General features: G+C 47.9%; 1 protein-coding gene across 1 annotated transcript in view; it reads left to right on the top strand.

Moving 5' to 3' along the window:
- LOC134927083 (cytochrome P450 2F2-like) overlaps positions 1-25,297 on the top strand; it is a 593,292-nt gene that overhangs the window by 355,049 nt on the left and 212,946 nt on the right. The gene's annotated exons all lie outside the window — the stretch shown is intronic.

Here is a 25,297-nt window from a genome sequence, read left to right as displayed (position 1 = left end):
GTTAGGGCGCGCTGGGAAACACCTCCTAGGGTGGATAAGGCGCTCACACGCTTATCAAAGCAAGTGGCGTTACCGTCTCCTGATACGGCCGCCCTCAAGGATCCAGCTGATAGGAGGCTGGAGAATACATTAAAAAGTATATACACACATACGGGTGTTATACTGAGACCAGCAATCGCCTCAGCCTGGATGTGCAGTGCTGGCGTGGCTTGGTCGGAGATGCACAGAGAGATATTTGCACTCTGGCATCAAGAGTAAGTGCGATGTCCATATCTGCCAGAAGAAGTTTATGGACGCGCCAGTGGTCAGGTGATGCGGATTCCAAACGACATATGGAAGTATTGCCGTATAAGGGGGAGGAATTATTTGGGGTCGGTCTATCGGATCTGGTGGCCACGGCAACGGCCGGAAAATCCACCTTTTTACCCCAGGTCACCTCCCAGCAGAAAAAGCCGCAGGCTTTTCAGCCGCAGTCCTTTCGTTCCTATAAGAACAAACGAGCAAAAGGACATTCCTATTTGCCCCGAGGCAAAGGAAAGGGTAAGAGACTGCAACAAGCAGCTCTTTCCCAGGAGCAGAAGCCCTCCCCGGCTTCTACAAAGGCGTCAGCATGACGCTGGGACCTTACAAGCAGACTCAGGGGCGGAGGGGGGTCGCCTCAAACATTTCAGCGCACAGTGGGCTCACTCGCAGGTGGACCCCTGGATCCTGCAGGTAGTATCTCAGGGTTACAGGTTGGAATTCGAGAAGTCCCCTCCTCGTCGTTTCCTAAAGTCTGCTTTGCCAACGTCTCCCTCCGACAGGGCGACGGTATTGGAGGCCATTCACAAGCTGTATTCTCAGCAGGTGATAGTCAAGGTACCCCTCCTACAACAGGGACAGGGGTATTACTCCACGCTATTTGTGGTACCGAAGCCGGACGGCTCGGTAAGACCGATTCTAAATCTAAAATCTCTGAACCTGTACATACAAAAATTCAAGTTCAAGATGGAGTCACTCAGAGCAGTGATAGCGAATCTGGAAGAAGGGGATTTTATGGTGTCCTTGGACATCAAGGATGTTTACCTTCATGTTCCAATTTGTCCTTCACACCAAGGGTACCTCAGGTTCGTGGTCCAAAACTGTCATTATCAGTTTCAGACGCTGCCGTTTGGATTGTCCACGGCACCCCGGGTCTTTACCAAGGTAATGGCCGAAATGATGATCCTTCTTCGAAGAGAAGTCGTCTTAATTATCCCTTACTTGGACGATCTCCTGATAAGGGCAAGATCCAGAGAACAGCTGGAGGTCGGAGTAGCACTAACCCAAGTAGTGCTCCAACAACACGGGTGGATTCTGAATTTTCCAAAATCCCAACTGATCCCGACGACACGTCTGTTGTTCCTAGGGATGATTCTGGACACTGTTCAGAAAAAGGTATTTCTTCCGGAGGAGAAAGCCAGGGAGTTATCCGATCTAGTCAGGAACCTCCTAAAACCAGGAAAAGTATCTGTGCATCAATGCACAAGAGTCCTGGGAAAAATGGTAGCTTCTTACGAAGCGATTCCATTCGGCAGATTCCATGCACGAACTTTTCAGTGGGATCTGCTGGACAAATGGTCCGGATCGCATCTACAGATGCATCAGCGGATAAAATTGTCCACAAGGACAAGAGTGTCTCTGCTATGGTGGTTGCAGAGTGCTCATCTGTTAGAGGGCCGCAGATTCGGCATACAGAACTGGGTCCTAGTGACCACGGATGCCAGCCTGAGAGGCTGGGGAGCGGTCACACAGGGAAGAAACTTCCAGGGCGTGTGGTCAAGCCTGGAGACGTCTCTTCACATAAATATACTGGAGCTAAGAGCAATCTACAATGCTCTAAGCCTGGCAAAACCTCTGCTTCAGGGTCAGCCGGTGTTGATTCAGTCGGACAACATCACGGCAGTCGCCCACGTAAACAGACAGGGCGGCACAAGAAGCAGGAGGGCAATGGCAGAAGCTGCAAGGATTCTCCGCTGGGCAGAAAATCATGTGTTAGCACTGTCAGCTGTGTTCATCCCGGGAGTGGACAACTGGGAAGCAGACTTCCTCAGCAGACACGATCTGCACCCGGGAGAGTGGGGACTTCATCCAGAAGTCTTCCACATGATTGTGGTCCATTGGGAAAGACCAATGGTGGACATGATGGCGTCCCGCCTCAACAAAAAACTGGACAGGTATTGCGCCAGGTCAAGAGACCCTCAGGCAATAGCTGTAGACGCTCTGGTAACACCATGGGTGTACCAGTCAGTGTATGTGTTTCCTCCTCTGCCTCTCATACCAAAAGTACTGAGAATTATACGGCAAAGGGGAGTAAGAACGATACTCGTGGCTCCGGAATGGCCAAGAAGAACTTGGTACCCGGAACTTCAGGAGATGCTCACGGAAGATCCGTGGCCTCTACCTCTAAGACGGGACCTGCTTCAGCAGGGACCGTGTCTATTCCAAGACTTACCGCGGCTGCGTTTGACGGCATGGCGGTTGAACGCCGAATCCTAAGGGAAAAAGGCATTCCGGAAGAGGTCATCCCTACCCTGGTAAAAGCCAGGAAGGAGGTGACTGCACAACATTATCACCGCATTTGGAGAAAATATGTTGCGTGGTGTGAGGCCAGGAAGGCCCCGACGGAGGAATTTCAACTGGGTCGATTCCTACATTTCCTGCAAACAGGATTGTCTATGGGCCTCAAATTAGGGTCCATTAAGGTTCAAATTTCGGCCCTGTCGATTTTCTTCCAGAAAGAATTGGCTTCAGTTCCTGAAGTCCAGACTTTTGTAAAAGGAGTACTACATATACAGCCCCCGGTTGTGCCCCCAGTGGCACCGTGGGATCTTAATGTAGTTTTGGATTTTCTCAAATCCCATTGGTTTGAGCCACTCAAATCGGTGGATTTGAAATATCTTACATGGAAAGTAACCATGCTACTGGCCCTGGCTTCAGCCAGGAGAGTGTAAGAATTGGCGGCTTTATCGTATAAAAGCCCATATCTGATTTTCCATTCGGACAGGGCAGAACTGCGGACGCGTCCTCACTTTCTGCCTAAGGTGGTTTCAGCGATTCACCTGAACCAGCCTATTGTGGTGCCTGCGGCTACTAGCGATTTGGAGGATTCCAAGTTGCTGGACGTTGTCAGAGCATTGAAAATATATATTTCAAGGACGGCTGGAGTCAGAAAATCTGACTCGCTGTTTATACTGTATGCACCCAACAAGCTGGGTGCTCCTGCTTCTAAGCAGACGATTGCTCGTTGGATTTGTAGCACAATTCAACTTGCACATTCTGTGGCAGGCCTGCCACAGCCTAAATCTGTCAAGGCCCATTCCACAAGGAAGGTGGGCTCATCTTGGGCGGCTGCCCGAGGGGTCTCGGCATTACAACTCTGCCGAGCAGCTACGTGGTCAGGGGAGAACACGTTTGTAAAATTCTACAAATTTGATACCCTGGCTAAGGAGGACCTGGAGTTCTCTCATTCGGTGCTGCAGAGTCATCCGCACTCTCCCGCCCGTATGGGAGCTTTGGTATAATCCCCATGGTCCTGACGGAGTCCCAGCATCCACTAGGACGTCAGAGAAAATAAGATTTTACTTACCGATAAATCTATTTCTCGTAGTCCGTAGTGGATGCTGGGCGCCCATCCCAAGTGCGGATTGTCTGCAATACTTGTACATAGTTATTGTTACAAAAAAATCGGGTTGTTATTGTTGTGAGCCGTCTGTTCAGAGGCTCCTACGTTTGTCATACTGTTAACTGGGTTCAGATCACAAGTTGTACGGTGTGATTGGTGTGGCTGGTATGAGTCTTACCCGGGATTCAAAATCCTTCCTTATTGTGTACGCTCGTCCGGGCACAGTATCCTAACTGAGGCTTGGAGGAGGGTCATAGGGGGAGGAGCCAGTACACACCACCTAGTGGTCAAACTTTTAAATTTTGTGCCCTGTCTCCTGCGGAGCCGCTATTCCCCATGGTCCTGATGCAGTCCCAGCATCCACTACGGACTACGAGAAATAGATTTATCGGTAAGTAAAATCTTATTTTAAATTTCTACAGGGTGGTAACTGCATGAAATCGATTTGTATTACCTGAAAAGGTCCGTCTGTCGGGGGGATATGGGATGGCTCTGTCGGTATTGACTTACCAATATTCTTCCTCAAGCAAGTAAAACATGTCATTGCTCTTTTACCTGCATGCGAAGAGAATCCTGGCGCACACCAGTAGGCTCTCACCAGCTTACACATACCCTCTTTGCCCAGATGAGTCAGACCGTGTGCCGCCTCAGCTAGACTTTGAAGATATGCTCTGGGGGCCACTGGCTTACCGTGTCCACCTGTCCAAAGTCCTGAGGACTCCTGGCCATACCCCTTTGACCTCCAGACCGCCTTTTCCTGTAGGGAACACAAATTTAGCATTTCGATTAATTGTTGTGTGTTGATCGTGTTAAATGTCATCAGTGATGTGATGTTCGTTTGTATGAGGGTGCTGGCTGCTGATTTAGCAGCTTCGTCTGCCTGGCTGTTACCAATTGAAATTGGGTCTTGGTTGTAAGTATGTGCTTTACACTTGATAACAGCCACTCTGTCTGGTTCCTGTATCGCTGTTAAAAGTCTTTTTATGTGGGATGCATGCGCTACAGGTGTGCCAGCTGCCATCATAAAATTTCTGAGGTGCCATAGGGCCCCAAAATCATGCACTACTCCAAAGGCATACCTAGAATCTGTGTATATATTAGCTGACTTACCCTTGGCCAATTCACACGCTCTGGTTAGGGCGACCAACTCAGCAACTTGGGCTGAGTGCGGTGCACCCAGGGGTTCAGCTTCTATGATACCTCTGATGTCTACAACTGCATATCCAGTACACAAGTCTCCCGATTCTGTCTGTCTGTGGCAACTACCGTCAGTGTAGAAGGTAAAGTCTACTCCTTCCAGTGGGTTGTCACTGATGTCAGGTCTCGCAGTGAAAGTCTGATTCAGGTATTCCATACAATCATGCGTATCAGTGTCTGCACTAAATCCTCCTTCACCATCATTCTCATCCTCCACCCTTTGTGCCTGTCCAGGCACACTTGGCAAGTAAGTTGCAGGATTTAGTGAGCTGCATCTCTTAATTGAGATGTTTACAGGGGCCATCAGTGATAATTCCCACTTTGTAAACTGAGCGGATGAGACATGTCTGGTTTGGGCGGGGTTTAGTAAGGCTGATACTGTATGAGGTGTATGGATGGTCAGGTTGTGTCCTAACACTACGTCCTCGCTTTTACTTACTAGCAAAGCTATCGCTGCAACTCTTCGCAAGCATGTGGGGAGAGACCGCGCTACGGTGTCCAACTGTGCACTATAGTATGCTACCTGTCTGCTGGCATCACCATGTCTCCGTGTTAAGACACCTGTTGCACACCCAGCACTTTCCGTGCCGTACAATTCGAAGGGCTTCTCATAATCTGGCATGCCTAATGCAGGTGCCTGTGATAGGCACTGTTTGAGTCTCTCAAATGCCAGTTCGGACTCATCTGTGTGCGAGATTCGTTCTGGTTTGTTCGAAGAGACCATTTCTTGCAAAGGTAAAGCCAGTATAGAGAAACCTGGGATCCAGTTTCTGCAGTACCCACACATTCCAAGGAAAGTGCGGATCTGTTGCTGAGTTTGTGGCAGAGTCATGTCGTGAATCACCTGTATTCTATAAGTGGTGAGGTGTCTAAGTCCTTGAGTCAAGCAATGTCCCAAATATTTTACCCTGGTCTGGCACAACTGCAACTTATCCTTTGAAACCTTGTGTCCCGTTTGGGAAAGATGAAACAGAAGCTGTTTCGTGTCTTTCAAGGATGATTCGAGTGAGTCTGAACTAGTGATGTGCACCGGAAATTTTTCGTGTTTTGTGTTTTGGTTTTGGGTTCGGTTCCGCGGCCGTGTTTTGGATTCGGACGCATTTTGGCAAAACCTTACCGAAATTTTTTTGTCGGATTCGGGTGTGTTTTGTATTCGGGTGTTTTTTTTAAAAAAAACCTCAAAAACAGCTTAAATCATAGAATTTGGGGGTCATTTTGATCCCATAGTATTATTAACCTCAATAACCATAATTTCCACTCATTTTCAGTCTATTCTGAACACCTCACACCTCACAATATTATTTTTAGTCCTAAAATTTGCCCCGAGGTCGCTGGATGGCTAAGCTAAGCGACCCAAGTGGCCGACACAAACACCTGGCCCATCTAGGAGTGGCACTGCAGTGTCAGACTGGATGGCACTTCAAAAAAATAGTCCCCAAACAGCACATGATGCAAAGAAAAAAAGAGGCGCAATGAGGTAGCTGTGTGACTAAGCTAAGCGACCCAAGTGGCCGATACAAACACCTGGCCCATCTAGGAGTGGCACTGCAGTGTCAGACAGGATGGTACTTAAAAAAAATAGTCCCCAAACAGCACATGATGCAAAGAAAAAAAGAGGCGCACCAAGGTGGCTGTGTGACTAAGCTAAGCGACACAAGTGGCCGACACAAACACCTGGCCCATCTAGGAGTGGCACTGCAGTGTCAGGCAGGATGGCCCTTCAAAAAAATACTCCCCAAACAGCACATGATGCAAAGAAAAAAAGAGGCGCACCAAGGTGGCTGTGTGACTAAGCTAAGCGACACAAGTGGCCGACACAAACACCTGGCCCATTTAGGAGTGGCACTGCAGTGTTAGGAAGGATGGCCCTTCAAAAAAATACTCCCCAAACAGCACATGATGCAAAGAAAAAAAGAGGCGCACCAAGGTGGCTGTGTGACTAAGCTAAGCGACACAAGTGGCCGACACAAACACCTGGCCCATCTAGGAGTGGCACTGCAGTGTCAATCAAGACAGGATGGCCCTTCCAAAAAATACTCCCCAAACAGCACATGATGCAAAGAAAAAAAAGAGGCGCACCAAGGTCGCTGTGTGACTAAGCTAAGCGACCCAAGTGGCCGACACAAACACCTGGCCCATCTAGGAGTGGCAATGCACTGTCAGACAGGATGGCACTTCAAAAAAATAGTCCCCAAACAGCACATGATGCAAAGAAAAAAAGAGGAGCAATGAGGTAGCTGTGTGACTAAGCTAAGCGACCCAAGTGGCCGACACAAACACCTGGCCCATCTTGGAGTGGCACTGCAGTGTCAGACAGGATGGCACTTCAAAAAAATACTCCCCAAACAGCACATGATGCAAAGAAAAAAAGAGGCGCACCAAGGTGGCTGTGTGACTAAGCTAAGCGACACAAGTGGCTGACACAAACACCTGGCCCATCTAGGAGTGGCACTGCAGTGTCAGGCAGGATGGCCCTTCAAAAAAATACTCCCCTAACAGCACATGATGCAAAGAAAAAAAGAGGCGCACCAAGGTGGCTGTGTGACTAAGCTAAGCGACACAAGTGGCCGACACAAACACCTGGCCCATCTAGGAGTGGCACTGCAGTGTCAGGCAGGATGGCCCTTCAAAAAATACTCCCCAAACAGCACGTGATTCAAAGAAAAAAAGAGGCGCACCAAGGTGGCTGTGTGACTAAGCTAAGCGACACAAGTGGCCGACACAAACACCTGGCCCATCTAGGAGTGGCACTGCAGTGTCAATCAAGACAGGATGGCCCTTCCAAAAAATACTCCCCAAACAGCACATGATGCAAAGAAAAAAAGAGGCGCACCAAGGTCGCTGTGTGACTAAGCTAAGCGACCCAAGTGGCCGACACAAACACCTGGCCCATCTAGGAGTGGCACTGCAGTGTCAGACAGGATGGCACTTCAAAAAACTAGTCCCCAAACAGCACATGATGCAAAGAAAAAAAGAGGCGCAATGAGGTAGCTGTGTGACTAAGCTAAGCGACCAAAGTGGCTGACACAAACACCTGGCCCTTCTAGGAGTGGCACTGCAGTGTCAGACAGGATGGCACTTCAAAAAAATAGTCCCCAAACAGCACATGATGCAAAGAAAAAAAGAGGCGCACCAAGGTGGCTGTGTCACTAAGCTAAGCGACACAAGTGGCCGACACAAACACCTGGCCCATCTAGGAGTGGCACTGCAGTGTCAGGCAGGATGGCCCTTCAAAAAAATACTCCCCAAACAGCACATGATGCAAAGAAAAAAAGAGGCGCACCAAGGTGGCTGTGTGACTAAGCTAAGCGACACAAGTGGCCGACACAAACACCTGGCCCATTTAGGAGTGGCACTGCAGTGTCAGGAAGGATGGCCCTTCAAAAAAATACTCCCCAAACAGAACATGATGCAAAGAAAAAAGAGGCGCACCAAGGTGGCTGTGTGACTAAGCTAACCGACACAAGTGGCCGACACAAACACCTGGCCCATCTAGGAGTGGCACTGCAGTGTCAATCAAGACAGGATGGCCCTTCCAAAAAATACTCCCCAAACAGCACATGATGCAAAGAAAAAAAAGAGGCGCACCAAGGTCGCTGTGTGACTAAGCTAAGCGACCCAAGTAGCCGACACAAACACCTGGCCCATCTAGGAGTGGCACTGCAGTGTCAGACAGGATGGCACTTCAAAAAAATAGTCCCCAAACAACACATGATGCAAAGAAAAAAAGAGGCGCAATGAGGTAGCTGTGTGACTAAGCTAAGCGACCCAAGTGGCCGACACAAACACCTGGCCCATCTTGGAGTGGCACTGCAGTGTCAGACAGGATGGCACTTCAAAAAAATACTCCCCAAACAGCACATGATGCAAAGAAAAAAAGAGGCGCACCAAGGTGGCTGTGTGACTAAGCTAAGCGACACAAGTGGCCGACACAAACACCTGGCCCATCTAGGAGTGGCACTGCAGTGTCAGGCAGGATGGCCCTTCAAAAAAATACTCCCCAAACAGCACATGATTCAAAGAAAAAAGAGGCGCACCAAGGTGGCTGTGTGACTAAGCTAAGCGACACAAGTGGCCGACACAAACACCTGGCCCATCTAGGAGTGGCACTGCAGTGTCAATCAAGACTGGATGGCCCTTCCAAAAAATACTCCCCAAACAGCACATGGTGCAAAGAAAAAAAGAGGCGCACCAAGATCGCTGTGTGACTAAGCTAAGCGACCGAAGTGGCCGACACAAACACCTGGCCCATCTAGGAGTGGCACTGCAGTGTCAGACAGGATGGCACTTCAAAAAACTAGTCCCCAATCAGCACATGATGCAAAGAAAAAAAGAGGCGCAATGAGGTAGCTGTGTGACTAAGCTAAGCGACCAAAGTGGCTGACACAAACACCTGGCCCATCTAGGAGTGGCACTGCAGTGTCAATCAAGACTGGATGGCCCTTCCAAAAAATACTCCCCAAACAGCACATGGTGCAAAGAAAAAAAGAGGCGCACCAAGATCGCTGTGTGACTAAGCTAAGCGACCGAAGTGGCCGACACAAACACCTGGCCCATCTAGGAGTGGCACTGCAGTGTCAGGCAGGATGGCCCTTCTGAAAAATACTCCCCAAACAGCACATGATGCAAAGAAAAAAAGAGGCGCACCAAGGTGGCTGTGTGACTAAGCTAAGCGACACAAGTGGCCGACACAAACACCTGGCCCATCTAGGAGTGGCACTGCAGTGTCAGGCAGGATGGCCCTTCAAAAAAATACTCCCCAAACAGCACATGATGCAAAGAAAAAAAGAGGCGCACCAAGGTGGCTGTGTGACTAAGCTAAGCGACACAAGTGGCCGACACAAACACCTGGCCCATCTAGGAGTGGCACTGCAGTGTCAGGCAGGATGGCCCTTCAAAAAAATACTCCCCAAACAGCACATGATTCAAAGAAAAAAAGAGGCGCACCAAGGTGGCTGTGTGACTAAGCTAAGCGACACAAGTGGCCGACACAAACACCTGGCCCATCTAGGAGTGGCACTGCAGTGTCAATCAAGACTGGATGGCCCTTCCAAAAAATACTCCCCAAACAGCACATGGTGCAAAGAAAAAAAGAGGCGCACCAAGATTGCTGTGTGACTAAGCTAAGCGACCGAAGTGGCCGACACAAACACCTGGCCCATCTAGGAGTGGCACTGCAGTGTCAGGCAGGATGGCCCTTCTGAAAAATACTCCCCAAACAGCACATGATGCAAAGAAAAAAAGAGGCGCACCAAGGTGGCTGTGTGACTAAGCTAAGCGACCCAAGTGGCCGACACAAACACCTGGCCCATCTAGAAGTGGCACTGCAGTGTCAATCAAGACAGGATGGCCCTTCCAAAAAATTGTCCCCAAACAGCACATGATGCAAAGAAAAATGAAAGAAAAAAGAGGTGCAAGATGGAATTGTCCTTGGGCCCTCCCACCCACCCTTATGTTGTATAAACAGGACATGCACACTTTAACAAACCCATCATTTCAGCGACAGGGTCTGCCACACGACTGTGACTGAAATGACTGGTTGGTTTGGGCCCCCACCAAAAAAGAAGCAATCAATCTCTCCTTGCACAAACTGGCTCTACAGAGGCAAGGTGTCCACCTCATCTTCATCCTCTGATTCCTCACCCCTTTCACTGTGTACATCCCCCTCCTCACAGATTATTAATTCGTCCCCACTGGAATCCACCATCTCATGTCCCCGTGTACTTTCTGGAGGCAATTGCTGCTGGTGAATGTCTCCACGGAGGAATTGATTATAATTCATTTTAATGAACATCATCTTCTCCACATTTTCTGGAAGTAACCTCGTATGCCGATTGCTGACAAGGTGAGCGGCTGCACTAAACACTCTTTCGGAAGAACACACTGGAGGGAGGGCAACTTAGGTAGAATAAAGCCAGTTTCTGCAAGGGCCTCCAAATTGCCTCTTTTTCCTGCCAGTATACGTACGGACTGTCTGACGTGCCTACTTGGATGCGGTCACTCATATAATCCTCCACCATTCTTTCAATGGTGAGAGAATCATATGCAGTGACAGTAGACGACATGTCAGTAATCGTTGGCAGGTCCTTCAGTCCGGACCAGATGTCAGCACTCGCTCCAGACTGCCCTGCATCACCGCCAGCGGGTGGGCTCGGAATTCTTAGCCTTTTCCTCGCACCCCCAGTTGCGGGAGAATGTGAAGGAGAAGCTGTTGACGTGTCACGTTCCGCTTGACTTGACATTTTTCTCACCAGCAGGTCTTTGAACCTCTGCAGACTTGTGTCTGCCGGAAAGAGAGATACAACGTAGGTTTTAAATCTAGGATCGAGCACGGTGGCCAAAATGTAGTGCTCTGATTTCAACAGATTGACCACCCGTGAATCCTGGTTAAGCGAATTAAGGGCTCCCTCCACAAGTCCCACATGCCTAGCGGAATCGCTCTGTTTTAGCTCCTTCTTCAATGTCTCCAGCTTCTTCTGAAAAAGCCTGATGAGGGGAATGACCTGACTCAGGCTGGCAGTGTCTGTACTGACTTCACGTGTGGCAAGTTCAAAGGGTTGCAGAACCTTGCACAACGTTGAAATCATTCTCCACTGCGCTTGAGTCAGGTGCATTCCACCTCCTTTGCCTATATCGTGGCCAGATGTATAGGCTTGAATGGCCTTTTGCTGCTCCTCCATCCTCTGAAGCATATAGAAGGTCGAATTCCACCTCGTTACCACCTCTTGCTTCAGATGATGGCAGGGCAGGTTCAGGAATGTTTTTTGATGTTCCAGTTTTCGGTACGCGGTGCCTGAACGCCGAAAGTGGCCCGCAATTCTTCGGGCCACCGACAGCATCTCTTGCACGCCCCTGTCGTTTTTTAAATAATTCTGCACCACCAAATTCAAGGTATGTGCAAAACATGGGACGTGATGGAATTTGCCCACATGTAATGCACGCACAATATTGCTGGCGTTGTCCGATGTCACAAATCCCCAGGAGAGTCCAATTGGGGTAAGCCATTCTGCGATGATCTTCCTCAGTTGCCATAAGAGGTTTTCAGCTGTGTGGCTATTCTGGAAAGCGGTGATACAAAGCGTAGCCTGCCTAGGATCGAGTTGGCGTTTGCGAGATGCTGCTACTGGTGCCGCCGCTGCTGTTCTTGCTGCGGGAGGTAATACATCTACCCAGTGGGCTGTCACAGTCATATAGTCCTGAGTCTGCCGTGCTCCACTTGTCCACATGTCCGTAGTTAAGTGGACATTGGGTACAACTGCATTTTTTAGGACACTGGTGAGTCTTTTTCTGAGGTCTGTGTACATTTTCGGTATCGCCTGCCTAGAGAAATGGAACCTAGATGGTATTTGGTACCGGGGACACAGTACCTCAATCAAGTCTCTAGTTGGCTCTGAATTAACGATAGACACGTTTCTCACAGCCTAGGCTGCCAAGGCCTCAGTTATCCGCTTTGCAGCAGGATGACTGCTGTGATATTTCATCTTCCTCGCAAAGGACTGTTGGACAGTCAATTGCTTACTGGAAGTAGTACAAGTGGTCTTCCGACTTCCCCTCTGGGATGACGATCGACTCCCAGCAGCAACAACAGCAGCGCCAGCAGCAGTAGGCGTTACACTCAAGGATGCATCGGAGGAATCCCAGGCAGGAGAGGACTCGTCAGACTTGACAGTGACATGGCCTGCAGGACTATTGGCTTTCCTGGGTAAGGTGGAAATTGACACTGAGGGAGTTGGTGGTGTGGTTTGCAGGAGCTTGGTTACAAGAGGAAGGGATTCAGTGGTCAGTGGACTGCTTCCGCTGTCACCCAAAGTTTTTGAACTTGTCACTGACTTATGATGAATGCGCTGCAGGTGACGTATAAGGGAGGATGTTCCGAGGTGGTTAACGTCCTTACCCCTACTTATTACAGCTTGACAAAGGCAACACACGGCTTGACACCTGTTGTCCGCATTTGTGTTGAAATAATTCCACACCGAAGAAATGATTTTTTTTGTATTTTGACCAGGCATGTCAATGGCCATATTCCTCCCACGGACAACAGGTGTCTCCCCAGGTGCCTGACTTAAACAAACCACCTCACCATCAGAATCCTCCTTGTCAATTTCCTCCCCAGCGCCAGCAACACCCATATCCTCATCCTGGTGTACTTCAACAGTGACATCTTCAATTTGACTATCAGGAACTGGACTGCGGGTGCTCCTTCCAGCACTTGCAGGGGGCGTGCAAATGGTGGAAGGCGCAAGCTCTTCCCGTCCAGTGTTGGGAAGGTCAGGCATCGCAACTGACACAATTGGACTCTCCTTTGGGATTTGTGATTTAGAAGAACGCACAGTTCTTTGCTGTGCTTTTGCCAGCTTAAGTCTTTTCTTTTTATAGCGAGAGGATGAGTGCTTCCATCCTCATTTGAAGCTGAACCACTAGCCATGAACATAGGCCAGGGCCTCAGCCGTTCCTTGCCACTCCGTGTCGTAAATGGCATATTGGCAAGTTTACGCTTCTCCTCAGACGCTTTTAATTTTGATTTTTGGGTCATTTTACTGAACTTTTGTGTTTTGGATTTTACATGCTCTCTACTATGACATTGGGCATCGGCCTTGGCAGACGACGTTGATGGCATTTCATCGTCTTGGCCATGACTAGTGGCAGCAGCTTCAGCACGAGGTGGAAGTGGATCTTGATCTTTCCCTTTAACCTCCACATTTTTGTTCTCCATTTTTTAATGTGTGGAATTATATGCCAGTATCAATAGCAATGGCCTACTCCTATATTTACTGCGCACAACTAAAAGGCACCACAGGTATACAATGTAGATGGATGGATAGTATACTTAATGGATGACGAGTGATGACACAGAGGTAGGTACACAGCAGTGGCCTACCGTACTGCTATATGCAGTATACTGGACCTGGTGGACACTGTCAGCAAACTGCTAAACTAGTCTAAAAAAAAAGGCACCACAGGTATACAATGTAGATGGATGGATAGTATACTTAATGGATGACGAGTGACGACACAGAGGTAGGTACACAGCAGTGGCCTACCGTACTGCTATATACAGTATACTGGACCTGGTGGACACTGTCAGCAAACTGCTAAACTAGTCTAAAAAAAAGGCACCACAGGTATACAATGTAGATGGATGGATAGTATACTTAATGGATGACGAGTGACGACACATAGGTAGGTACACAGCAGTGGCCTACCGTACTGCTATATACAGTATACTGGACCTGGTGGACACTGTCAGCAAACTGCTAAACTAGTCTAAAAAAAAGGCACCACAGGTATACAATGTAGATTGATGGATAGTATACTTAATAGATGTCGAGTGACGACACAGAGGTAGGTACACAGCAGTTGCCTACCGTACTGCTATATACAGTATACTGGACCTGGTGGACACTGTCAGCAAACTGCTAAACTAGTCTAAAGAAAAGGCACCACAGGTATACAATGTAGATGGATGGATAGTATACTTAATGGATGACGTGTGACGACACAGAGGTAGGTACAGCAGTGGCCTACCGTACTGCTATATACAGTATACTGGACCTGGTGGACACTGTCAGCAAACTGCTAAACTAGTCTAAAAAAAAGGCACCACAGGTATACAATGTAGATGGATGGATAGTATACTTAATGGATGACGAGTGACGACACAGAGGTAGGTACACAGCAGTGGCCTACCGTACTGCTATATACAGTATACTGGACCTGGTGGACACTGTCAGCAAACTGCTAAACTAGTCTAAAAAAAGGCACCACAGGTATACAATGTAGATGGATGGATAGTATACTTAATGGATGACGAGTGACGACACAGAGGTAGGTACAGCAGTGGCCTACCGGTCTGCTATATACAGTATACTGGACCTGGTGTACACTCAGCAAACTGCTAAACTAGTCTAAAAAAAAGGCACCACAGGTATACAATGTAGATGGATGGATAGTATACTTAATGGATGACGAGTGACGACACAGAGGTAGGTACAGCAGTGGCCTACCGTACTGCTATATATAGTATACTGGACCTGGTGGACACTGTCAGCAAACTGCTAAACTAAAATGCACCACAGGTATAGGAATGTAGATGGATAGTATACTGAATGGATGACGACACAGAGGTAGGTACAGCAGTGCACTCTGCACTGTACTCCTCCTATATAATATTAATTATACTGGTGGTCCCCGGTCCCCACAATAAAGCAGCACACTGTGAGCACAGATATGGAGTGTTTTTCAGGCAGACAAACGTATACTGGTGGTCACTGTCAGCAAAACTCTGCACTGTACTCCTGCTATAGCTGCTCCCCAGTCCCCACAATTAAGCAGTGTGAGCACTCAGCACAGAGATATCATGCAGCACACTGAGCACAGATATGGTATGGAGCGTTTTTTTCAGGCAGAGAACGGATAAAAACTAAACTCTGCACTGTACTCCTCCTAACAGCTGCTCCCCAATCCTCCCCACAATTATAGTAATAAACAAGCACAAGCAATCAAATCAACTGTCTTCTACTAAACGGAGAGGACGCCAACCACGTCCTCTCCCTATCATCTCCAATGCACGTGTGAAAATGGCGGCGACACGCGGCTGCTTATAGAATCCGTATCTCGCGAGAATCCGACAGCGGGATGATGACGTTCGGGCGCGCTCGGGTTAACCGAGCCATACGGGAGAATCCGAGTATGGCTCGGACCCGTGTAAAAAAGGTAAAGCTCGGGGGGTTCGGTTTCTCGGAAACCGAACCCGCTCATCACTAGTCTGAACACAACAATAAGTCATCGACATACTGTATTAGCACTGATCCACTCTCAGGTTGAAAGGATTGTAAACAGTCATGCAAGGCCTGGGAGAAGATACTCGGGCTGTCAATGAAACCTTGGGGAAGACGAGTCCAGGTGTACTGTACTCCCCTGTATGTAAAAGCGAAGAGGTATTGGCTGTCAGGGTGCAGAGGGACAGAAAAGAAGGCAGAACAGAGGTCGATGACAGTGAAAACTGTTGCAGTAGAGGGAATTTGCATGAGGATGATAGCTGGATTAGGCACTACGGGGAATTGGCTCTCGACTATCTTGTTTATCCCCATTAGATCCTGCACTAGCCTGTAACCCCTCCCCCCACTATTTTTCACAGGGAAGATGGGACTATTGGCAGTGCTGGATGTCCTAACTAGGATGCCCTGTTGTAGTAAGCGCTCTATGACGGGGTACACTCCTAATTCCACCTCTGGCTTCAGAGGATACTGAGGGATTTTTGGAGCTATCCTACCATCTTTTACTTGTCCTACTACTGGAGCTACATTCGCCATTAATCCAGTGTCTTGTCCATCTTTGGTCCAAAGGGATCCCGGTATTTGTGAGATCATTTCCTCTACCTTTGATGGACACTTGTCTATAACAGCAGAATGCGACATTAGCCTTTGAGGGGTGTCTAATATATCTTGCACTTCTTGAACGTGGTTCTCAGGTATATCCAAGAAGACACCTTCAGGAGTACAATATATGACACACCGCATTTTACACAATAAATCTCTGTCGAGTAGATTGGTCGGAGCCGATGCAGCCAACAGAAAAGAATGTTTTATCTGCAAGGGCCCTATCGTAATCTCTGCCGGTCTACTCAAAGGGTAGTGTTGCACTGTTCCTGTTACTCCCATTGCCGAAATTATTTTACCCGTGGTTTTATACCTACTGTCGAATTTAACACTGACCTGGCCGCCCCTGTATCTACAAGAAAAGTTAATGGTACACCAGCTACATCAACCGTGACCTCAGGTTCACTACCAAGGCTAGCAATCAACTTCACTGGCTGCAGACTACAGGTGTGGCCCAACCCCTATTGTGTGGGGAGACCCTCCCGCAGTGCATTGGCAGCTATGATATGTGAGGGGGGTAGCTTTGAGTTTTCGGAGGCCTGCCAGTCCCTCCTTGGTGGGTACCTCCTTGTTTCCCCTGCGTGTGGCTCGTAATTCCTCCTACGCGGTCCCTGATCCCAAGTATGTGCATTGTCGTGAGGCTCATATCCTGGTCTAGGGGGTCATTATGTGAACCTTTATTCCAACATTCCCTCGAGTAATGTCCTACCTTGTGACATTCATAGCATGTTACTACACGTCACTTACCATCAGGGATCTGGGGTTTCGGCTGATGTGGCTTTGTTGTAAGTGCGTCTATACTTACTGTCATCAGCCTTTCCCCTTGTAACTCCCTGTGCTTAATGATGTTCCTATCATGCTCGACCGCGGACTCTCTCTATGCAGCCACCGAGATACCTCTCCAGTTCGGTAGAGAGGTCTGTACCCTTGTTCTCAGTGCCTCCTTCAACCCGTCCATTAATACAGAAACATCTACCTCCCTGTGATGTACATTGTCCTTAATGTCCTCGATCCCAGTGTATCTAGACATTTCCTGCAGTGCTCGATGGAAATATTCGGATGCCGTTTCACCTTCCTTTTGTCTTATGGAAAAGATTTTTTTCCATTTGACAACAGTAGGGAAATATACTCCTAATTGCAGATTAATTTGCCGTACATTCTCCTGAGTGTATTCATCAGTGAGAGGTACTTCTGCGTCTAACTTACAATCAGTTATGAATTTCGCGGGGTCAATATTTGAGGGTAAACATACCCGTAGCACTGTTCGACAATCTTTGTTTGTGGGTTCGTTAGCATTACCTAACTCTTTAATGAACCTCTGGCATGCGACTAGATCTTTTCTGGGATCGGGAAATTCTGACATAATTGGCCTTAACTCTGCGTAAAGGGTGTGGGTGCAGGGAGTTGGCGCTGGAAGGGGTGGGAAATGAAGCTGATGATTCAGCTGGGGAGTTATGGGGTTTTTTGGAAGAATGGAAAAAAATACTTATCTTAGGAGTTTTCAGTGAATTTCTGATTTCTGAGAGAAGGATGGTTTTTCCTCCAGGAATGATACAGTCAAACGGCCTTGGATGTTTTCAGTGAATTTCTGATTTCTGAGAGAAGGATGGTTTTTCCTCCAGGGGTGATGCAGTCAAACGGCGTGATATTATGAAAAACACAAAATAACAAATTTTGGATTTTGGGAAGCCTCAATGACCTTAACTCTGTCCGGGACCAGGGACAATGCATGGCAATGTTCCTGATGGGAGTTACTCCCTGAGCGTCAGTCCTCCCATTGGGGACTGCAATCACCCTGACAGGATTTAATTCAATTACATCATTTTGATTTGATTCTATAATGTGAGGTGCTATTTAGAGATGAGCGGGTTCGGTTTCTCTGAATCCGAACCCGCCAGAACTTCATGTTTTTTTTCACGGGTCCGAGCGACTCGGATCTTCCCGCCTTGCTCGGTTAACCCGAGCGCGCCCGAACGTCATCATGACGCTGTCGGATTCTCGCGAGGCTCGGATTCTATCGCGAGACTCGGATTCTATATAAGGAGCCGCGCGTCGCCGCCATTTTCACACGTGCATTGAGATTGATAGGGAGAGGACGTGGCTGGCGTCCTCTCCATTTAGATTATAAGAGACTGAGAGAGATTTACTGGAGCTGACTAGGAGGAGTACTGTTACTGTAGAAGTGTAGAGACTGAGTGGAGAGAGTTTACTAGTGAGGACAGTGCAGTTTACTTTATAATCCGTTCTCTGCCTGAAAAAAGCGATACACAGCACACAGTGACTCAGTCACATACCATATCTGTGTGCACTGCTCAGGCTCAGGCCAGTGTGCTGCATCATCTATTATCTATATATAATATTATATATATCTGTCTGACTGCTCAGCTCACACAGCTTATAATTGTGGGGGAGACTGGGGAGCACTACTGCAGTGCCAGTTATAGGTTATAGCAGGAGCCAGGAGTACATAATATATTATATAGTGAGTGACCACCAGACACACAGTGCAGTTTATTTAATATATCCGTTCTCTGCCTGAAAAAAGCGATACACACAGTGACTCAGTCAGTCACATACCATATCTGTGTGCACTGCTCAGGCTCAGGCCAGTGTGCTGCATCATCTATTATCTATATATAATATTATATATATCTGTCTGACTGCTCAGCTCACACAGCTTATAATTGTGGGGGAGACTGGGGAGCACTACTGCAGTGCCAGTTATAGGTTATAGCAGGAGCCAGGAGTACATAATATATTATATAGTGAGTGACCACCAGACACACAGTGCAGTTTATTTAATATATCCGTTCTCTGCCTGAAAAAAGCGATACACACAGTGACTCAGTCAGTCACATACCATATCTGTGTGCACTGCTCAGGCTCAGGCCAGTGTGCTGCATCATCTATATAATATATTATATATCTGTCTGACTGCTCAGCTCACACAGCTTATAATTGTGGGGGAGACTGGGGAGCACTACTGCAGTGCCAGTTATAGGTTATAGCAGGAGCCAGGAGTACATAATATATTATATAGTGAGTGACCACCAGACACACAGTGCAGTTTATTTAATATATCCGTTCTCTGCCTGAAAAAAGCGATACACACAGTGACTCAGTCAGTCACATACCATATCTGTGTGCACTGCTCAGGCTCAGGCCAGTGTGCTGCATCATCTATTATCTATATATAATATTATATATATCTGTCTGACTGCTCAGCTCACACAGCTTATAATTGTGGGGGAGACTGGGGAGCACTACTGCAGTGCCAGTTATAGGTTATAGCAGGAGCCAGGAGTACATATTATATTAAAATTAAACAGTGCACACTTTTGCTGCAGGAGTGCCACTGCCAGTGTGACTGACCAGTGACCTGACCACACTGACCACCAGTATAGTTAGTAGTATACTTATATTGTGATTGCCTGAAAAAGTTAAACACTCGTCGTGTGACTTCACTTGTGTGTTTTTTTTTTTTATTATTCTATAAAAATAAAACTCATTCTGCTGACAGACAGTGTCCAGCAGGTCCGTCATTATATAATATATAATATATACCTGTCCGGCTGCAGTAGTGATATATATATATTTTTTATATCATTTATCATCCAGTCGCAGCAGACACAGTATGGTAGTTCACGGCTGTGGCTACCTCTGTGTCTCTGCACTCGGCAGGCAGTCCGTCCATAATTGTAATACCACCTAACCGTGGATTTTTTTCATTCTTCTTTATACATACATAGTTACATAGACATCTTCTCTTTATCAACCAGTCTATATTAGCTGCAGACACAGTACAGTACGGTAGTTCACGGCTGTGGCTACCTCTGTGTCTGCACTCGGCAGGCAGTCCGTCCATAATTGTATACCACCTAACCGTGGTTTTTTTCATTCTTCTTTATACATACATAGTTACATAGACATCTTCTCTTTATCAACCAGTCTATATTAGCTGCAGACACAGTACAGTACGGTAGTTCACGGCTGTGGCTACCTCTGTGTCTGCACTCGGCAGGCAGTCCGTCCATAATTGTATACCACCTAACCGTGGATTTTTTTTCATTCTTCTTTATACATACATAGTTACATAGACATCTTCTCTTTATCAACCAGTCTATATTAGCTGCAGACACAGTACAGTACGGTAGTTCACGGCTGTGGCTACCTCTGTGTCTGCACTCGGCAGGCAGTCCGTCCATAATTGTATACCACCTAACCGTGGATTTTTTTCAGTCTTCTTTATACATACATAGTTACATAGACATCTTCTCTTTATCAACCAGTCTATATTAGCTGCAGACACAGTACAGTACGGTAGTTCACGGCTGTGGCTACCTCTGTGTCTGCAGTCGGCAGGCAGTCCATAATTGTATACTAGTATCCATCTCCATTGTTTACCTGAGGTGCCTTTTAGTTGTGCCTATTAAAATATGGAGAACAAAAATGTTGAGGTTCCAAAATTAGGGAAAGATCAAGATCCACTTCCACCTCGTGCTGAAGCTGCTGCCACTAGTCATGGCCGAGACGATGAAATGCCAGCAACGTCGTCTGCCAAGGCCGATGCCCAATGTCATAGTACAGAGCATGTCAAATCCAAAACACCAAATATCAGAAAAAAAAGGACTCCAAAACCTAAAATAAAATTGTCGGAGGAGAAGCGTAAACTTGCCAATATGCCATTTACCACACGGAGTGGCAAGGAACGGCTGAGGCCCTGGCCTATGTTCATGGCTAGTGGTTCAGCTTCACATGAGGATGGAAGCACTCAGCCTCTCGCTAGAAAAATGAAAAGACTCAAGCTGGCAAAAGCAGCACAGCAAAGAACTGTGCATTCTTCGAAATCCCAAATCCACAAGGAGAGTCCAATTGTGTCGGTTGCGATGCCTGACCTTCCCAACACTGGACGTGAAGAGCATGCGCCTTCCACCATTTGCACGCCCCCTGCAAGTGCTGGAAGGAGCACCCGCAGTCCAGTTCCTGATAGTCAGATTGAAGATGTCAGTGTTGAAGTACACCAGGATGAGGAGGATATGGGTGTTGCTGGCGCTGGGGAGGAAATTGACCAGGAGGATTCTGATGGTGAGGTGGTTTGTTTAAGTCAGGCACCCGGGGAGACACCTGTTGTCCGTGGGAGGAATATGGCCGTTGACATGCCAGGTGAAAATACCAAAAAAATCAGCTCTTCGGTGTGGAGGTATTTCACCAGAAATGCGGACAACAGGTGTCAAGCCGTGTGTTCCCTTTGTCAAGCTGTAATAAGTAGGGGTAAGGACGTTAACCACCTCGGAACATCCTCCCTTATACGTCACCTGCAGCGCATTCATAATAAGTCAGTGACAAGTTCAAAAACTTTGGGTGACAGTGGAAGCAGTCCACTGACCAGTAAATCCCTTCCTCTTGTAACCAAGCTCACGCAAACCACCCCACCAACTCCCTCAGTGTCAATTTCCTCCTTCCCCAGGAATGCCAATAGTCCTGCAGGCCATGTCACTGGCAATTCTGACGAGTCCTCTCCTGCCTGGGATTCCTCCGATGCATCCTTGCGTGTAACGCCTACTGCTGCTGGCGCTGCTGTTGTTGCCGCTGGGAGTCGATGGTCATCCCAGAGGGGAAGTCGTAAGCCCACTTGTACTACTTCCAGTAAGCAATTGACTGTTCAACAGTCCTTTGCGAGGAAGATGAAATATCACAGCAGTCATCCTACTGCAAAGCGGATAACTGAGGCCTTGACAACTATGTTGGTGTTAGACGTGCGTCCGGTATCCGCCGTTAGTTCACAGGGAACTAGACAATTTATTGAGGCAGTGTGCCCCCGTTACCAAATACCATCTAGGTTCCACTTCTCTAGGCAGGCGATACCGAGAATGTACACGGATGTCAGAAAAAGACTCACCAGTGTCCTAAAAAATGCAGTTGTACCCAATGTGCACTTAACCACGGACATGTGGACAAGTGGAGCAGGGCAGGGTCAGGACTATATGACTGTGACAGCCCACTGGGTAGATGTATGGACTCCCGCCGCAAGAACAGCAGCGGCGGCACCAGTAGCAGCATCTCGCAAACGCCAACTCTTTCCTAGGCAGGCTACGCTTTGTATCACCGCTTTCCAGAATACGCACACAGCTGAAAACCTCTTACGGCAACTGAGGAAGATCATCGCGGAATGGCTTACCCCAATTGGACTCTCCTGTGGATTTGTGGCATCGGACAACGCCAGCAATATTGTGTGTGCATTAAATATGGGCAAATTCCAGCACGTCCCATGTTTTGCACATACCTTGAATTTGGTGGTGCAGAATTTTTTAAAAAACGACAGGGGCGTGCAAGAGATGCTGTCGGTGGCCAGAAAAATTGCGGGACACTTTCGGCGTACAGGCACCACGTACAGAAGACTGGAGCACCACCAAAAACTACTGAACCTGCCCTGCCATCATCTGAAGCAAGAAGTGGTAACGAGGTGGAATTCAACCCTCTATATGCTTCAGAGGTTGGAGGAGCAGCAAAAGGCCATTCAAGCCTATACAATTGAGCACGATATAGGAGGTGGAATGCACCTGTCTCAAGTGCAGTGGAGAATGATTTCAACGTTGTGCAAGGTTCTGATGCCCTTTGAACTTGCCACACGTGAAGTCAGTTCAGACACTGCCAGCCTGAGTCAGGTCATTCCCCTCATCAGGCTTTTGCAGAAGAAGCTGGAGGCATTGAAGAAGGAGCTAAAAGGGAGCGATTCCGCTAGGCATGTGGGACTTGTGGATGCAGCCCTTAATTCGCTTAACAAGGATTCACGGGTGGTCAATCTGTTGAAATCAGAGCACTACATTTTGGCCACCGTGCTCGATCCTAGATTTAAAGCCTACCTTGGATCTCTCTTTCCGGCAGACACAAGTCTGCTGGGGTTGAAAGACCTGCTGGTGACAAAATTGTCAAGTCAAGCGGAACGCGACCTGTCAACATCTCCTCCTTCACATTCTCCCGCAACTGGGGGTGCGAGGAAAAGGCTCAGAATTCCGAGCCCACCCGCTGGCGGTGATGCAGGGCAGTCTGGAGCGACTGCTGATGCTGACATCTGGTCCGGACTGAAGGACCTGACAACGATTACGGACATGTCGTCTACTGTCACTGCATATGATTCTCTCAACATTGATAGAATGGTGGAGGATTATATGAGTGACCGCATCCAAGTAGGCACGTCACACAGTCCGTACTTATACTGGCAGGAAAAAGAGGCAATTTGGAGGCCCTTGCACAAACTGGCTTTATTCTACCTAAGTTGCCCTCCCACAAGTGTGTACTCCGAAAGAGTGTTTAGTGCCGCCGCTCACCTTGTCAGCAATCGGCGTACGAGGTTACATCCAGAAAATGTGGAGAAGATGATGTTCATTAAAATGAATTATAATCAATTCCTCCGCGGAGACATTGACCAGCAGCAATTGCCTCCACAAAGTACACAGGGAGCTGAGATGGTGGATTCCAGTGGGGACGAATTGATAATCTGTGAGGAGGGGGATGTACACGGTGATATATCGGAGGGTGAAGATGAGGTGGACATCTTGCCTCTGTAGAGCCAGTTTGTGCAAGGAGAGATTAATTGCTTCTTTTTTGGGGGGGGTCCAAACCAACCCGTCATATCAGTCACAGTCGTGTGGCAGACCCTGTCACTGAAATGATGGGTTGGTTAAAGTGTGCATGTCCTGTTTTGTTTATACAACATAAGGGTGGGTGGGAGGGCCCAAGGACAATTCCATCTTGCACCTCTTTTTTCTTTTCTTTTTCTTTGCATCATGTGCTGATTGGGGAGGGTTTTTTGGAAGGGACATCCTGCGTGACACTGCAGTGCCACTCCTAGATGGGCCCGGTGTTTGTGTCGGCCACTAGGGTCGCTAATCTTACTCACACAGTCAGCTACCTCATTGCGCCTCTTTTTTTCTTTGCGTCATGTGCTGTTTTGGGGAGGGTTTTTTGGAAGGGACATCCTGCGTGACACTGCAGTGCCACTCCTAGATGGGCCCGGTGTTTGTGTCGGCCACTAGGGTCGCTAATCTTACTCACACAGCTACCTCATTGCGCCTCTTTTTTTCTTTGCGTCATGTGCTGTTTGGGGAGGGTTTTTTGGAAGGGACATCCTGCGTGACACTGCAGTGCCACTCTTAGATGGGCCCGGTGTTTGTGTCGGCCACTAGGGTCGCTAATCTTACTCACACAGCTACCTCATTGCGCCTCTTTTTTTCTTTGCGTCATGTGCTGTTTGGGGAGGGTTTTTTGGAAGGGCCATCCTGCGTGACACTGCAGTGCCACTCCTAGATGGGCCCGGTGTTTGTGTCGGCCACTAGGGTCGCTAATCTTACTCACACAGCTACCTCATTGCGCCTCTTTTTTTCTTTGTGTCATGTGCTGTTTGGGGAGGGTTTTTTGGAAGGGACATCCTGCGTGACACTGCAGTGCCACTCCTAGATGGGCCCGGTGTTTGTGTCGGCCACTAGGGTCGCTTATCTTACTCACACAGCGACCTCGGTGCAAATTTTAGGACTAAAAATAATATTGTGAGGTGTGAGGTATTCAGAATAGACTGAAAATGAGTGTAAATTATGTTTTTTGAGGTTAATAATACTTTGGGATCAAAATGACCCCCAAATTCTATGATTTAAGCTGTTTTTTAGTGTTTTTTGAAAAAAACACCCGAATCCAAAACACACCCGAATCCGACAAAAAAAATTCGGTGAGGTTTTGCCAAAACGCGTTCGAACCCAAAACACGGCCGCGGAACCGAACCCAAAACCAAAACACAAAACCCGAAAAATTTCAGGCGCTCATCTCTAGTGCTATTGTCTCTGCATAATGTATGGTACCATACTTACCTGTGGACACGACCTCACTTTTCCCTCCGCTAAGGGGTTTTGCTACTGCTCTTGTTGGTTGAGCCGTGCCCACCTGAGTGTCTTGTATGGTGGCTGCTAGAGAGAGTGCCGATATCGTGCTTGGCTCATCTTTCTGCTCGCAGTCCTGGGGAAAATTTAAAACAGGATACAACTGGCAAGGGTTAGCGTTAGTACATTTATCAGTTACTCTCCTATCT

This window comes from Pseudophryne corroboree, chromosome 5 (assembly GCF_028390025.1).
Source record: "Pseudophryne corroboree isolate aPseCor3 chromosome 5, aPseCor3.hap2, whole genome shotgun sequence".
NCBI classification, from domain to species: Eukaryota; Metazoa; Chordata; class Amphibia; order Anura; family Myobatrachidae; genus Pseudophryne; species Pseudophryne corroboree.
The sequence above is the reverse complement of the archived record's forward strand: the minus strand, read 5'-3'. Positions and strand labels throughout refer to the sequence as shown.